At 36.4% G+C, this 17,295-nt stretch overlaps 1 protein-coding gene across 4 annotated transcripts in view; it reads left to right on the top strand.

Annotated features, from left to right (window-relative positions):
- MS4A13 (membrane spanning 4-domains A13) overlaps positions 1 to 17,295 on the top strand; it is a 62,041-nt gene that overhangs the window by 33,875 nt on the left and 10,871 nt on the right. For 2 of the 4 annotated variants that reach the window (XR_003900383.1, XR_003900384.1), the window contains exon 8: positions 16,118 to 16,174. The gene's annotated coding sequence lies outside the window, so the exon portion shown is untranslated. Of the gene's footprint in view, positions 1 to 3,812; positions 3,942 to 4,688; positions 4,833 to 15,124; positions 15,276 to 16,117; positions 16,175 to 17,295 lie in introns of those variants that run through there. The other 2 variants (XR_003900386.1, XR_003900385.1) reach the window with 2 other exon arrangements.

Below are 17,295 nucleotides of genomic sequence, written 5' to 3'. Positions count from 1 at the left end.
ACATTGGGGTACATGTGCTCCTATGCATCAGCATTTCTGTATCCCTTGGGTAAATCCCTAGCAGTGCTATTGCTGGGTCATAAGGGAGTTCTATCGATAGTTTTTTGAGGTGCCTCCACACTGTTTTCCAGGGTGGCTGCACCAGTTTACATTCCCACCAACAGTGCAGGAGGGTGCCCATCTCTCCACACCCTCGCCAGCATCTATAGTCTTTTGATTTGTTCATTTTAGCGACTCTGACTGGTGTGAGGTGGTATCTCAGTGTGGTTTTGATTTGAATTTCCCTGATGATGAGTGACGCTGAGCATCGTTTCATGTGCCTGTAGGCCATCTGGATGTCCTCTTTGGAGAAGTGTTTATTCGGGTCTTCTGCCCATTTCTTCACTGGATCATTCATTTTTCATGTATGCAGTTTAGTGAGCTCCTTGTATATTTTGGATACTAGCCTTTTATCTGTCTGATATGCCATTTGCCACTATCTTTTCCCATTCTGTCAGTTGCCTATTAGTTTTTTTGATTGTTTCCTTTGCCTTGCAGAAGCTTTTTATCTTGATGAGGTCCCAGTAGTTCATTTTTGTTCTTGATTCCCTTGCCTCTGGGGATGTGTCAAGGAAGAAATTGCTGCGATTGAGGTCTAGGAGGCTATTTCCTGCTTTTTCCTCAAGGGTTTTTATGGTTTCCTGTCTAACATTCAGATCCTTTATCCATTTTGAGTTTATTTTTGTGAATGGTGTCAGGAAATGGCCTAATGATGACAGCTTTGGATGTGAGGGCGATCTGGCTGTGACATCTGTCACCCCATTGATCGCCAGGGTTGATGACAGCTTTGTAATAGAGGCTAAAGTCTGGGATTCTGATGCCTCCCGTTTTGGTTTTCTTCTTCAATATTACTTTAGCTATTCAGGGTCTTTTGTGGTTCCATATGAATTTTAAGAGAGTTTGTTCTAGCTTTGAGAAAAATGCTGGTGCAACTTTGATGGGGATTGCATTGAATGTGTAGATTGCTTTGGGTAATAATGACATTTTAACAATGTTTATTCTTCCAATCCATGAGCACGGAATGTTTTTCCATTTCTTTGTGTCTTCTTCAATTTCCTTCATATTCTTCTATAGTTTTCAGCATACAGGTCTTTTACATCTTTGGTTAGGTTTATTCCTAGGTATTTTATGGGTTTTCGTGCAATTGTGAATGGGATTTGTTTCTTGCTTTCTCTTTCTGATCCTTCATTTTTGGTGTATAAGAATGCAACTGATTTCTGTACGTTGACTTTTTACCCTGCAACATTACTGAATTCATTGATCAGTTCTAGAAGGCCTCTGGTGGAGTCAATCGGGTTTTCCATGTAGAGTACCATGCCGTCTGCAAAAAGGGAAAGTTTGACTTCTTCTTTGCCAATTCTGATGCCTTTTATTTCCTTTTGTTGTCTGATTGCTGATGCTAGGACTTCCAGCACTATGTTAAACAACAATGGTGAGAGTGGACATCCCTGTCGGAACTTACTTAAACATTATAAAAGCCATTTACGAAAAACCCACAGCCAATGTTATCCTCAATGGGGAAAAACTGAGAGCTTTCCCCCTGAGATCAGGAATAAGTGCCCTTCTTTGTCTTAACCCGCAGGCCGGGTCCTGCTCGTCCGCCAGTCCGCTTCCACCCCAGGCTGGAGCGGCACTTGTGGATGCCGCAGTGCGCTAGCTCGCCAGGTCCAGGCGCGCTCGTCCCCGGCTTTGAGTGCGCCTCCGTTGCGGGTCCTTCACCTGAGGGAGAGAGAGAAAAACAGGGCAGGAGGGAGACGCAGAGAGTGAAGACAGCACACAGTATCCGATCAAGCCTCTAGCTTCTTTATTCTTCTTCTCCTCCTTCTATTAAGAAAACAATTCCTCTTATATAGAATTTTGGGGTAGAGAACTGACCCGGGTCGGTTGTCAGATAAACAGAGTCAAATGAATATCAAAAGAAGCGCCCAGACTTGCCTCAGCAATGCTGGGGAGGGGAAGCTAGCACTGAATAATCCAAAATGCGGTTTTGATCTTTTGTGCACCTTGGCCACTCTACGTCTGGCCCAGCATGACCAAAGCCAAAATCTTGGACCAGGAAATGGCAATCTCCAGCCTCCAGATGCAAATCTTGTTTACTGGTTCACTCCCCAGAGAGTGATAATCCTTGCCTGAGGCAGCCAGGAAACTTGGTGGCTTCCGACACTTCTTAATGCCCATCACCCATTTAGCCCATCCCTCCGCCCACCTCCTCCCCAGCAACCCTCAGTTTGTTCTCTGTATTTAAGAGTCTCTTATGGTCTGCCTCTCTCTCTATTTTTACCATATTTTTTTCCCTTCTCTTATGTTTACCTGTGGTGTTTCTTAAATTTCACATGAGTGAAATAATATACTTGATTTTCTCTGACTGACTTATTTCACTTAACATAATACATTCTAGTTCCATCCACATTGTTGCAATGGCAAAATTTCATCCTTTTTGATTGATGAGTGATATTCTATTGTATGTATACCACATCTTTTTTATTCATTTGTCAGTTGATGGTCATTTGGGCTCTTTCCATAATTTGGTTATTATTGATAATGCTGCTATAAAACTGGGGTGCATGTGCCGCTTCAAATCAGCATATTTATATCCTTTTGCAGAAATACCTAGTAGTACAATTGCTAGGTCGTAGGGTACTTCTATTTTTAATTTTTTTTGAGGAACCTCCATAATGCAATCCCTATTAAAATAACACCAGCATTTTTCACAGAACTAAAACAAAAAATTTGTGTGGAACCAGAAAAGACTCTGAATAGCCAAAGTAATGTTGAAAAAGAAAACCAAAGCTGAAGGCATCACCGTGCCAGATGTTAAGCTGTATTACAAAGCTGTAACCTTCAAGACAGTATGGTACTGGCACAAGAACAGGTACATAGATCAACGGAACAGAACAGGGAACCCGGAAATGGAGCCACAAATGTATGGCCAACTCATCTTCAATAAAGCAGAAAAGAATATTCAGTGGAAAAAAGACAGTATCTTTGGCAAATGGTGTTGAGAAAACTGGACAGCGACATGCAGAAGAACGACACTGGATGAGTTAATTAACCATACACAAAAATGAATTCAAAATGGATGAAAGACACAAAACCATCAAAATCCTAGAGGAGAAAACAGGGAGCAACCTCTTTTACTTCAGCAGAAACAACTTCTTAGTAGACATGTCTCCAGAGGCAAGGGAAACAAAAGCAAAAATGAACCATTAAAACCTCATCAAGATAAAAAGCTTCTGCACAGGAAGGAAACAATCAACAAAACTAAAAGCAACCAACGGAATGGCAAAAGATATTTGCAAATCGTGTATCAGATAAAGGGTTAGTATCCAAAATCTATTTTTAAAAATGTATCAAACTCAACGTACAAAAATAAAAAGTTTTTGAAGATCCTGCATCCTTCATTTAACGCAGACTGCAGACAAATTTATTGTATTCTATGAAACTCTACACCACTGCCATGTGGGAAAAGCCCTATCTACCCCAAAGCCCCCTCACTTCTTTCTCCTACCACAGCTCATCAGAGGTGCCATGCCACTTAATTCATAGTATTGTGTTCATGGATGGCAGAGTATTCTCCAAATAAGAGAGATATCCCCACCAACTAGCCACTTTCTGGATTTCCTCATAATCATATCAGAACAGAAGCTCCTTGCAAATTTTAAGTTAGTTATCCTGTTTAAGAGGATCTGTGAGAAAAAGGATGTGAGTGTCCCCAGGCATTGTAGAATTTTAAGTAAAGCAAGAGGATCTGAACTCCCATATAACTCCTTCAGATTTTTCAGGCTTAACTCCTCCTGTATGTCGGTGGTAGGGAGATGCAAGAAGGGGTAGTTGATCCAGCTGTGGCAGAAGGAGGCATGCCTGAGAAACTTCTATCTGAAAACCAATTGAAAGTCCCTACGGTACGTTGTGGCTCTACATAGCAAGGTTAAAAATTTCCTCCTCCTTTGGCTCAGGAACTATCATAGCTGGGCTGGCTTTAGTGGGCAGAAAACCTCCTCAATCTCCACACCTAATAATGGTTCCTAGGAAGAGTTATAAGAAACCAGAAATCCCAAGGGTTCACTATCTCTTTCTTTGACTCCTGTTTATAAAGGACAGAGGACTCTACTACAAACCATAGTTACAGATGGGCGTAGGGGTAGGTAGAACAAAAGGAATCAACCCAAATCTCAATTTGGGGAGGATGCAAGAAGGACCAGGAATGCCAAGTCTGGTAGCCTATAGAATGGATATATAGATATAGATATAGATATAGATATAGATATAGATAGATAGATAGATAGATATAGATAGATAGATATAGCCTGTATCTGTGAGTATGGCTTATTGGCCACATATGCACTGATGAATCCTGAGGGAGATCAATTCTTTCACGGCTCCCGGAATCATGTCATATGATCTCGTAACTAACCAAGTAGATAAACAAGCTTCTAGTACAATTTTATTGGGCATGTAAATAGTCATTGTATCTGAAAACTGCTCTGAAATAATAACAAAGTGTCCTGGTTTGAATTCAATGATGAGAATCCTAAAATTCCATTAGATAGTCACCTTTCTTCTCCATCTTGACCTTTTCTTGATGTTTGTGCCTTTCAAAGGTTGGACTAGAATAGCAATAAGTAATTAATGGTATTCTTTCCTCCCAGGCCATACAAATAATGACTGGTCTGATTGTTCACTGCGTGGGACGGCTCTGGAGATATCTGTTTATCAGCCAAGTTATTGTATTTAAAAAAGGGTATCTTCCTCTCGTAGTAATAACAAGATATGCATATTGGTCATCTGCGTGTGTAAGTGAATAATCTTCTCCCTCATGGTTATTCATTAATTTATTCATTTATTTATCACATTTATTCATCACTGTTTCTGAATCAAACAGTGTGTCAAAGATAGAACACAAAAATTTCACAATCTCTATTCTCAGTGAATGTATTCTTATGTCTAGTTGAAAAGGAATATATCAATATGAAAAAGACCTAGATTCTTATCAGTAATATTCCTTCATAATAAGAGTAGGTCTTTGTTAAGAGGACACTTTTCACATGCTCCTCGGATAACGGGAACAATAGAAAGATGCATAAGGGGCATTTTGGGAAAAGAGAAGTGGTTGGTGACTATCCCACCACCTGTAGGCCATTTATTTTGCCAGTGGGGCAAGTAAGATGAGTGAGCACAATTGCTAAGGAAATAGTGGGACATACAGAACCTATGTAGGGAAAGAAAAATGAAGTCTTTTTGTTCTGTTGATCTGAGAAGAATTTGGTGGAATTGAAAAGAAGTCTCTAAAGAAAAATTTACTATGTCTGAGAGTACGGTAGATGATGCAACATTGTTCCCACAAAATCCTGAATGAAAATCTTAATAATAATAATAACAAAAATAAGAAGAAGGAGAGAAGGAGAAGAAGTTTCATTCAACCAGTTCTCATAGAGTATTTACTATATGTCAGGTCCTGTTCTTGGTCCCTGAAATATATCAACAAACAAAACATCCCAGATTTGAAGGGAGCTTTATTCTAGCAGGGGTAGGATTTTATAAGGACTATGGAAGTAAAAAAGAAAAAAAGTACAGTAAGGGGGGGGATGAAGGTTCTGAGAAAACAGTGAAAAGATATAGGTTATGATTTTAAATTGGATAGTTGAAGTCATCCTCATTGAAAAAGTTATAATTAGTAATCTATCGTTATAAGAGAAACGATGATGAAACCCATTGCTATACAACCAAAAGTACAGTTGACCCTTAAATAATGTGGAGATTAGGGGCACTCACCCCTGTTGAGTGGTAAATCTGTATATATTAATCATAGTACCAGAAGTCCTGGCCACAGCAATTATACAAGAAAAAGAAATAAAAGGCATCCATTTTGGTAAATAACTAGTTAACTGCCACTATTTGCAGATGACATGATACTATACATAGAAAACTTTAAAGACTCCATCAAAAAAACTACTAGGAGTAGTAAGTGAATTCAGTATACTTGCAGGATACAATCTTAATACCCCAAAATCACTAGCATTTCTATATACTAATAATGAAGCAACAGAATGAGAAATTAAGAAAACAACACCGTTTACAATTACATAAAAAAAATACCTAGGAACAAACATAACCAAAGAGGTGAAAGACCTGTACTCTGAAAACTATGAAACATTGATGAAAGAGGGTCTCCTGGGTGGCTCAGTTGGTTAAGCATCTAACTTCAGCTCAGGTCATGATCTCATGGTTCGTGGGTTCAGCCCTGCATAGGCCCAAAGGCTGACAGCTTGGAGCTCAGAGTCTGCAGCCTGCTTCAGATTCTGTGTCACCCTTTCTCTCTACCCCTCTCCTGCTCCTGTGTGCTCTCTCTCTCTCAAAAAAAAAAAAAAACACATTAAAAATTTTAAAAATAACACACTGCTGAAAGAAATTAAAGACAACACAAGTGAGTGGAAAGATATACTGTGCTCATGGATTGGAAAATTAATATTGTTCAGATGTCTACGGATTCAACACAATCTACAGAATCAATTCAATCCCTATCAAAATACCAACAGCATTTTTTATAAAACTAGAAATAAATAATACTAAAATTTGTAGAAATCATAAAGACCCCAAATAGCCAAAGCAATCTTGAGAAAACAGAACTGGATGTATCCCAATCCCAGATTTCAAGATATACTACAGAACAGTATGGGTACTGGCACAAAAATAGACACATAGATCAATGGAACAGAATAGAGAGCCCGGAAATAAACCCATGCTTATACAGTCGATTAATCTTTGACAATGGAGGCAAGAGTATGCGGTGAGGGAAAGACAGTCTCTTCAACAAATGGTGCTAGAAAAACTGGACAGGTACATGCAAAAGGATGAACTGACCATCTTTTAACACCATATACAAAAATAAACTCAAAATGGATTAAAGGCCTAAATGTGAGACCTCAAACCATAAAAATCCTAGAAGGGAGCACAGGCAGTAATTTCTCTGATATCAGCTATAGCAACATTTTTCTACATATAACTCCTAAGGCAAGGGGAAAAAAAGCAAACATAAACTATTGGGACTACATCAAAATAAGAAACTTCTTCACAGCAAAGGAAACCATCAACAAAACTAAAATACAACCTACTGATTGGGAGAAGACATTTGCAAATGATATCTACAATAGAGGTTAATATCCAAAATATGTAAAGAAAGTACACAATTCAACACCAAAAAATAAGCACTTTGATTACAAAATGGGCAGATGACCTGAATAGACATTTTCCCATAGGAGACATACAGATGGCCAACAGACACACGAAAAGGTGTTCAACATTACTAATCATCAGGGAAACACAAATCAAAACCACAATGGGCTATCACCTTACCCCTGTTAAAATGGCTAAAATCAAAAAGACAAGAAATAAGTGTTGACAAAAATGTGAAAATAAAGGAACCCTTGTGTACTGTTGGTGAAAATGTAAATGGGTACAACCACTGTGAAAAATAGATTCAAAAGATTAAAAATAGTGGGGCATCTGGGTAGGGTAGCTCAGTCATTTGAGTGTCCAACTAGATTTCAGCTAAGGTCATGATCCCAAGGTCTTGGGATTCACTCTCTCTCTCCCTCCCCCTCTCTCCCCCATATTTGCTCTCTCTAAACTTAAAAAAAAATAATAATAGAAATAGAAATACTATGTGATCCAATAATTCAACTACTGAGTATTTACCCAAAGAAAATGAATATACTGATTCAAACAGATATATGCACCCTTATATTTACTGAAGAACTATTTACAATAGCCAAGATATGGAAACAACCTAAGTGTCCACTAATGAATGGATGAGGAAGAGTTGGTACACACACACACACACACACACACACACACACACACACCCATACACACATGCACACAATGAAATACTATGAAACCATAAAAAGGAATGAGATCATGCCATATGAGACAACATGGATGGGCATAGAGAGTATAATGCTTTGTGAAATAAGTCAGACTAAGAAAGACAAATACCATACAATTTCACTTGTAAGTGAAATCTAAAAAAATGAATAAGCAATCAAAAGGCAGACTCAGACCTATAAATACAGAGAACAAACTAATACTTGCCAGAGGGAAGGGAGTCAGGGGATTCAGCAAAATGGGTGAATGAGAGTGGGAGATACAAGCTTCCAGTTAAGGAATGAGTAAGTCATGGGAATAAAAGTCATAGCATAAGAAATAGAGTCAGTAGTCAGTGATACTGTAATAGGGATATACAGTGACAGATGGTAGCTCTACTTGCAGGAAACCTAGCATAATGTATAAACTTTTCAAATCACTATGTTGTACACATGAAACTAATGTAACATCATATGTCAACTACACTCAAAGAAAATCTGTGTATAACTTTTGACTCCCCAAAACCTTAACTTACTGTTCACCAGAAGATTTACCAAGAACAAAAACAATTAACACATATTTTGTGTGTCTTATGTATTACATACTGTATTTTATTCAATAAAGTAAGCTAGAGAAAAGAAAATGTTAAGATAATCATAAGGAAGAGAAAATGTGCTTACAGTACTATGCTATACTTATTCAAAAGAATCCATGTATAAGTGGACCTGCACAGTTCAAAGCCATGTTGTTCAAGGGTCCGCTGTATTTATTTCTTCCTCATGCATCTGTAAGCTAGCAGAGATTCAGGTAATCTAGGCTGAGACTGATCTGGTTTGGCTCAAACTACAGGTCAGATACACATCTGTTCCATATATATTTCATCCTCCTTGGACTACTAGGTACTAAAGGCATATTCTTTTTGCAATAAAAGGCAGGAACACAAGAGAACAAGCCTAATCACACAAGAACATTTTAAGCCCCGGCTTGGCTTACATCTGCTAACATCCCAGCCAAAGCAAATAAAATGGCCAAGTTGTAAGTGGAGGGGCAGAAAAGCATACTCCAACCACCATGAGACCATGGCAAGAGGGTGGAAATATAATGTTACTACCTGGAAGTAAAGAATTGTGGCCAATAATTCAAAATACCCCAGTAACATTTGAGTAAATATTCATAAAAAGTGACTTTTTCTAAATGTGCAGAACATTTCCTGGGACATTCATTTGCTAGGACAGGAAACAGCCAGAACAAAGTCTTCAGTGACTGCTATGCCTGCAACACTCCTAAAACAGTTTGGCCAGTATTGCTGAGGCAGAGTGAGAAAGAACAAGCGTAGCAGAAAAGAGGTCAGAAAAATAATGGGGGACCAGATAACCGAAGACCTCAAGAGCCATTGTAAGGACTTTGGCTGTTTATTGTAAGATTGGAGTTGTTATAGGGTTTGGTGAACAGAGTTACATCTGGGAGCGCCCTGGTGGCTCAGTCAGTTAAGTGTCCAGCTCTTGGTGTGAGTTTGAGCCCTGCATTGGGTTCTATGCTGACAGTATGGAGCCTGCTTGGGATTGTCTCTCTCTCTCTCCCTCGCTCTCTCTCTCTCTCTCTCTCTCTCTCTGCCTTTCCCTCAAATATAAAGAAATAAAAATAAAGGCACATTTTTTAAAGAAAGGATCATTAGACTGTTGGGTTCTAAAGGTTTTGAAGGGAGCCTCAGAGACTTTTTAGAAAGCTACTGAAAAAATGCAGGTGAGACTCAAACAGGGTTGGTAGTACTGACGGTGGTGAAAAAAATAACATGATTTTAGATGTATGTATTGAAGTAGAATTAATTGAATATCCTGATGGATTGGTGTGGACTCTAAGAAAAAGAGAGGAGTTAAGGAGAATGCTAGGGTTTTTGTTTTAAGCTAATAAAAGGAATGGATTGTCGTTAACTGACACAGGGAAGACTGTGGGGTAGAGCTGGATTTTAGGGAAGATGATGAGTTTGTTTTGAACACATTGAGTTTGAGATACCTATTTAATATTCAACTGGAGATCTTGAGTCGCTTGTTATATATAAAATCTAGAGTTTCAAAGAAAGATCTAGCTTAAAATATAAGTTTGGGAGTCACCAGCAGGCAGATGTTTGAAAGCTATAAAGCTGGATGAGATCCACCAAGAAAGTGGGCAAAAATAAAGGGAAGAGAAGATGACCAAGGATTAGAGCTGCGCTGTCCAGTACAGAAGCCATTGGTCCCATGTAGCTATTGAGCACTCAAAATGGGGCTAAATCGTGCTCAGAAGAGCTGTAAAATATATACCAGAGGTCAAAAACTTAATATGCATAAAAAGAATGTAAATGACATCATGATTTTGTATTGATTCTATGTTGAAATGATGATATTTGGGGTTTGTAGGGTTATATAAAATAAATTATTAAAATAAATTCACATATTTTTACTTTTTAAAAATCAAGTTTAATTTTTATTTCTTGGTGTATTTGCAACATAATCATTTTACTGAATTTTTTTACATTTTTGAAAATCTCTTTGTTATTACGGAAGTATAATTGACATTCAATGTTATATTAATTTCAGATGTACAACATATTGATTTGGCAATTCCATACATTCTTCAGGGCTCACCATGATAAGCATAGTCACCATCTGTCACTATATAGCATTACCACAATGTTATTGACTATATTGCTTTATACTGTACTTTTCATCTTGTGACTTATTTTATGTAATTAGAAGTTTGTGCCTTTTAATTGCCTTCATCTATTTTGCCCATCCTCCACACAATTCCCTCTGGCAACCACCAGTTTGTTCTCTTATTAAGGGTCTGGTTTTTTTGTTTGTTTCTTTCATTTTTTAGATTCCACATATAAGTATCAATCAGATGGTATTTTTCTTTCTCAGTCTCACTTATTTCACTTAGCATAATACCCTCTAGATCCATCTATGTTGTCACAAATGACAATCTTTCATTCCTTTTTATGGCTAATATTCCAGTGCTGTGTGTGTGTGCGTGTGTGTGTGTGTGATCACATCTTCTTTGTTCATCTATCAATGGACACCTGAGTTGCTTTCATATCGTGGCTGTTGTAAGTAATGCTGCAGTAAATATAGAAGTCCATAAATCTTTTTTAATTGGTGTTTTTGTTTTCTTTTAGTAAATACCCAGTACTGGAATTACTGGATTCTATGGTATTTCTATTTTGTATGTTTTGAGAAACCTCCTTAGTGTTTTCCATGGTGCCTGCATGAGTTTACATTCCTACTAACAGTGCACAAAGATTCCCTTTTCTCCACATCCTTGCAAACCCTTGTTATTTCTCTGTACTTTTCTTGATGTGCACTGGAAATCTTAAAATTACATATATTTTATGTATCATAAATTGCATCATATTTCCATTGGACAGCTCTGAACAATAATATTACAACTCTGGACAATAATATTCTGCCTAAGGACAGTGCCATGCTTAGATTGTTTTAATGTTATCATTCTATGAATAATAAGAAATTAGACTTGAGAAAGTTAGGAGGCCAAGGTAGTTCAGATAACAAAAATGAGGGCCTTAATTCAATTTAAAAGTATCAAATATGTAGGTTCCAAATGAAGAACAGATGAGTCACTCATATTAATCTCTCAAATAATATTCCAATCATGAAGACATATGATCACTAATACTTACATGGAGTTATTAAAACATTGAATCCAAATTTTAATGAGAGAAAAAATTCTAAGTTTTGCCATTCAATATGTTTCAAAAGAAAATTGCTGGCTGGATTTGGTACATAAACATCTCTATTAATTCTCTGAACTATCTAAGGCTGTTGGAGAGAAGTTTTGTGAGTTAGGTGCTATTGTTTGTTATCCTATTTTCTAATTTTTACATATATAAATAAAACATACACACACAAAATTCCAAAATCATAATTGTACATCTCAATTATCACAAAATTAAAATATCAACATAACAATACCAGTTCAAAAAAATTTTTAGCAAAATTCTAATGTCTCAGAAGTCCCTCTCATGTCCCTTCCCTCTCCTTCCTAGCCCAACCATTAACCTGACTTCTGATATTATATATTACTCTAAGTGTTCTTAAACCTTAAGAACACTTAAGATCAATAGAATCATACAGTATGTTTTGTATCTAGTTTCTTTGTTCAATTTAGGATTGTGAGTCCCAGCCTTGTTATTGATACAGCTGTCATTCATTTATTCTTTATTGTTGATGAATAATATCCCATTATATTAATCTACTGTGTTTATGAAATCTAATGGATGAACATTTAGGCTGCAACCAGTTTGGAGTATCACAATACCTCTAGCTTGCACCATTAGTAACTTTCATACACATGCCTTCAGTTGCACATATGCAGATATATCTCTCAGCTACATATTACAAAAGGAAATTGCAAGGTCTTAAGTTATGCTCACCTTTACTATATAATCCTGAACTTTTCCCAATTGGTAGTTTCACCAATCTACACCCCCATTACCAGTTATGAGAATTACTCTGGTTCTGTATACCCAGTGGTACTTTGTATTGTCTGTTTTCTCAATTGTAGCCATTCTGGTTGCTAGTGTTAATTTGTGGTCTTAGTTTGCATTGTCTTAATAACTAATGTTATGGAGGAACTTTTCATATGTTTATTAGCTATTTTGACATTTCTCTCTTTTTAAAGTACCTATACAAGTTTCTTCACATTTTTTTAACTGCATTTTCTCTCCCTTTTATATTAATTATATATTCTTGATAAAAGCCCTTTGTCAGTATATGCTTTCTAAACATCTTTTCTAATCTGTGGTTAGCCTTCCCTCTCCCTTAAGGGTGTCTTTTGATTAAATAAGTTCTTAATTTTAGTGTAGCCTAATGACTTTATTTATGGGTGATACTTTTTCTACCTAATAAATATTTTCCTGCTCTAAGGTCAGGAAGATATTTTTATATTACATTCTATAATCTGAATTCTTTTATCTTTTGTATTTAAATTTCCAGTGTTTCTGGAACTTATTTTTATTTATGATATAAATTATGGCTAAAATTTCATGTTTTTACAATGAGTTTTCAAAACCACAATTTACTAGAAAGAAGTTTCTTTTGCCTGTACAAATCAAGTGTCCACATAAGTTTGAATCTACTTCTGAATTCTCCAGTTTTCTATAACTGTGTAGGTACTGCAGTGTCTTACTACGGTGGCCTGGAATAGTTTTAATATCAGTAGAGTGAGTCCTATCATCTTGCTGATCTTCAAAATTATCTTGGCCATTCTTGCGTCACTTTACCATATAAGTTTTTGAATCCAATTGTAATTTACACACACAATCCAAATAAACCTATAAGGGTCTTGATTGGGATTTTATGAGATGCTAGTTTTTATGGTCCATATCATATGGGACCAAACGGAAGATAAATCTGAAGGACTAAATCGGAAGACATGGAATCTATTGGAAGGGCTTTTTCACATACCTGTTTAATTTCATTTCTAAAATAAATTTTGTTAGTCAAATTACATTTTCACTTATTCAGTAAAGAAATATATTGATAGCCAGTATATGTAAGGACTGCTCTATGGAATGGGGTAAAACAATGAACAAGGCACATGTTAGATTTACTTGAGATTAAAAAAAAATGCCTCTACTTTACAGACCTCACTCTTAGTTGAGGAGATAAAGCATAAACCAGCAAAAAAATATTTTAAAATTTCTGATTGTATTATGAAGAAAATAAACAACTTGCTCTTCTAAAATATAGCAGTTGATCCTAGGGCAATCTTATATGGGGTAATAATCTTTCATTCTTTATGTTCCAGGAACACTGGTCTTTGTTTTATTCCTTAAAGATTTCTCCTCTGTAACTGCTTGCATTCCCTCCCTGTCCCTGGAACCCTCTCTTCAAGACTTCGGGTCACTCTCATTGTATGGTCTCAGGTTTCATGTTACTTTTCTCAAGAGACCCTCTTTGATTCATCTACTTTTTTAAATGTTTTTTATTTGAGAGAGAGAGAGAGAGAGAGAGAGAGAGAGAGAGAGAGAGAATCCAAAGCAGACTCCAGGCTCTGAGCTGTCAGCACAGAGCCCCATCTGGGGCTCAAACCCATGAACTGTGAGATCATGACATGAGCTGAAATCAGATGCTTAACCAACTGAGCCACCTAGGCACCCAATTCACCTTTTTTAAATGGCCCTCAAACATTCTCCTATATACCACCAACCTGAGCCTGACAAATATAAATGTATGAATAGATAAAATGAGAATTTTATAAATCAGTTATAGCCCATAAAATTAAGGGTTTTTGTTTTTGTTTTATTTGTTTGTTTGCCATACCACATTGCATTAGGTGGTCTCTATGTCCTAAGCCTTTTTTCAGGGTCCTACATAAACTGGGAATTAGCATCTTTGAAACAGTTGATGATCTATCTCTAAATCATTTGGAATTTACTGTTGCTCATATATTCCTTTGATGTTTTTAATGGATCATCAATCAGAAATGGAGCTACAAAAGGGAATGAACATATATGTTCAGGGTCTGCACTTTGAGATGAAGCCTGCAATATACAAAATAGCCACAGGAATTTTATTATGACCATGATTTTGTCTGACATTCAAAAAGAATACATCCTGGTGGTGTTCTCACCAACAACCACCCCGAGGATGTTTTCTTTTTGATAACTCTGTTTTAAGTTTTGGTTTTCTGGGAGGCTTTTCTAGAATGAGAACTTCAAGAGGAGGAAGTCCAAGATGCTAAGAAAGAACAGAGTCTTCTTGGTAAAGTGCTTAGTACTTGGTAAAGCATCTGGTAAAGTGCTTATTTCGCTGCAGGGTTTTTGTAAAGAAAACAGGGCCACCCCAAGATTTATGGAAATACAGAAATTAGTATGAGAATTGGAGCCTTCATAAATGTCAGAGTTCATGGAGATGAGAAGATTTGGAAAGAAGAGTTGGAGAATTGTAAGAAGAGTCTCTAACTGCTTCTGCCTGAGACACCAGCAAGAGTGGACAGGTTGAAGTTGTAATTAAATCTAAGAAGCCATGAGTTCCTGGCTATGAATGGGGTTGCCAAGGGTAGGCTATGGAGAAGTCTAGAAACTATCTGTGAAAGACAAAAATGGAAACATAACAGAGGAATAGGAGAAAAAAAATAAGGCCACGGTTGCCATGTCTGATCATCATGATCTTCTGAGAGTGATCATTTCTCCTTCCCTTCTCTCTTCCAAATGTTGCTCCAGATTTTCTTTCAGCCACTTGTAACCAGAGACCATCGAAGGAAAGGAATTCTGGAAAATGTAGTTCTGAGCCTTAGGTGGAAGCTAGTAAGGTCAAGCTGGCTATAAACAATTCAGCGAATTGCTCTCTAAATAACTATTACAACAATATCACAGTAACACAGAAAGACAGAAAATATGAATCCCCATTTTACCAATGAAAAAAGCAAAACTAATGAAAGGTAGGTAATTCTTATTAGTCATTTAGAAAGCAGAGTGCAAAGAATTCAAATTCAGATCCTCTGACCCCCAAATGCTACTCAGTATTAACAGATTAGTGGCCCCAGTTTTCTAGGGAAAGAGCATTCCTTCTCTTACCACTAATGGAATAGTTACTGTCTTAATGCTGTGGGACGTTTCCATGCATGCATAAAGTTACATCAATAAAGTAAATAAATTTCTGATACACCCTGTTCTCTTTCTAACAAACGATGGAAGGTTTCAGAATAAGCTATTCATGGAAGATGTTATTTGATTCTTATATTTAAATATGTAAAATGAAACTTTAATATTTTCTGAATTATAGTTCCCATTACTAAGATATTTTTAACATTATATTGAAAGTACTTCCATGTGAAATCACCAAGATATAACATTGTCTAGTAGTGAATTCATTAATGGAATATATTTTCTTGTAATTCACCTTATGGGATCACTAGATTATGATTGACAAAATCTAAGTAAAGTTTGACACTGCTTTTACCCTATGAAATCAACCCGAGGTCCACATAGTTCCATTTCCAATGCATGTGTTACTTTACTGAACAGACACCTCATGCCCTCCCCATCTCTGTAATACAGAAACTTTGACTTATTTTCTGAATGATTTTCTCAATGGTCCCACCAAAGAATTAAGATGATATTCTTCATGTTATAGCATTCCAAGTTTCTTTTACTCTTTAAGTTTATATATAAAGATAATGACTAGGCATTAATAAATGTGATTTTTGTTTCCAGTTTATCTTCTCAGGAGTCTTTGCAGTATTAACAGAGAGGAAGTGTTCAATGTCCTTGGTAAGTCAGAATGTTTGTAGCAACTATAGAAATAACAGCAACTATAGAAATAACAGTTTAATTTGCCAGAAGGAGAGTCAGTAAGGAGCTAGCATAGTCTCTGAGTTACTTGAGAAAGAACAAAGCTGGAGACATCACGCCTCCTGATATGAATCTATGCTGCAAAACTACAGTAGTCAAAGCTGCATGGAATTGGCATAAAATAGACACAGACCAATGGAACAGAATCCAAAGCCTGGAATTAAATCCCTGCATTTACAGTCAACCAATATTCAATAAGGAAGTCAAGAATACCCAATGGAGAAAGGATAGTCTTTTCAATAACTGGTACTGGGAAAACCAAATAAACAATATGCAGAGTGATAAAATTGGATTCTCATCTTACACCCCTGTTTTTTATTTTAAAAACATACTTTAAATATAGACAGGTTTTAGTAGAAGTTGTAAAAAAAGATATTTGTGGTGAACACCAACCAAAAGAAGGCTGTATTTTTATACAAAGTAGCCTTTAAAGCAAAAGTTATCAGAGATTTTTATTAGAAAAGGACACTGCATGATGATAAAAATTTAGTTCAACATAAGGTATAATAATCCTAAGTGTCTATTTACCTATTAAGGTAACTTCAAAATAAGCATATAAAATTGACAAAATAAGAGAGAAAGAGAAATCTACAAGCATATATGGAGAAGCTATGCAACTTCCTACTGAAGAATAGGAAAAGAAGAAAAATGCCTCTCAACTCATTAAGAGGACAGTTGATTCTACAAATCTACCAGGATCTTCCATGAAAAGAAAATGACAGACTAAAATCCCTCATGACTATAGATATAAAAATCCTAAATATATATATATATTAGCAAATAAAATATAGGATATAGAAAAATACAAATAGGAAGGATAATTTAGTGAAAAATACAAATAAAAAGGATAATACATCATGACTGATTCTGGAAATGCATAGTTAGATTAACATTTGAAAATAAATCAGTGTGATCTACCACATTAAAAACATAAACACCAAATGATCAACTCAATGAATGAAAAAGAAAAGTAAAATCAATAAAAGGTATCTATCAAATGAGAGAGGGAGAAATAACATCATGCTTAATAGTGAAAATTG

Source organism: Suricata suricatta, chromosome 11 (genome assembly GCF_006229205.1).
Source record: "Suricata suricatta isolate VVHF042 chromosome 11, meerkat_22Aug2017_6uvM2_HiC, whole genome shotgun sequence".
NCBI classification, from domain to species: Eukaryota; Metazoa; Chordata; class Mammalia; order Carnivora; family Herpestidae; genus Suricata; species Suricata suricatta.
This window is presented reverse-complemented; position numbering and strand designations above follow the sequence as displayed.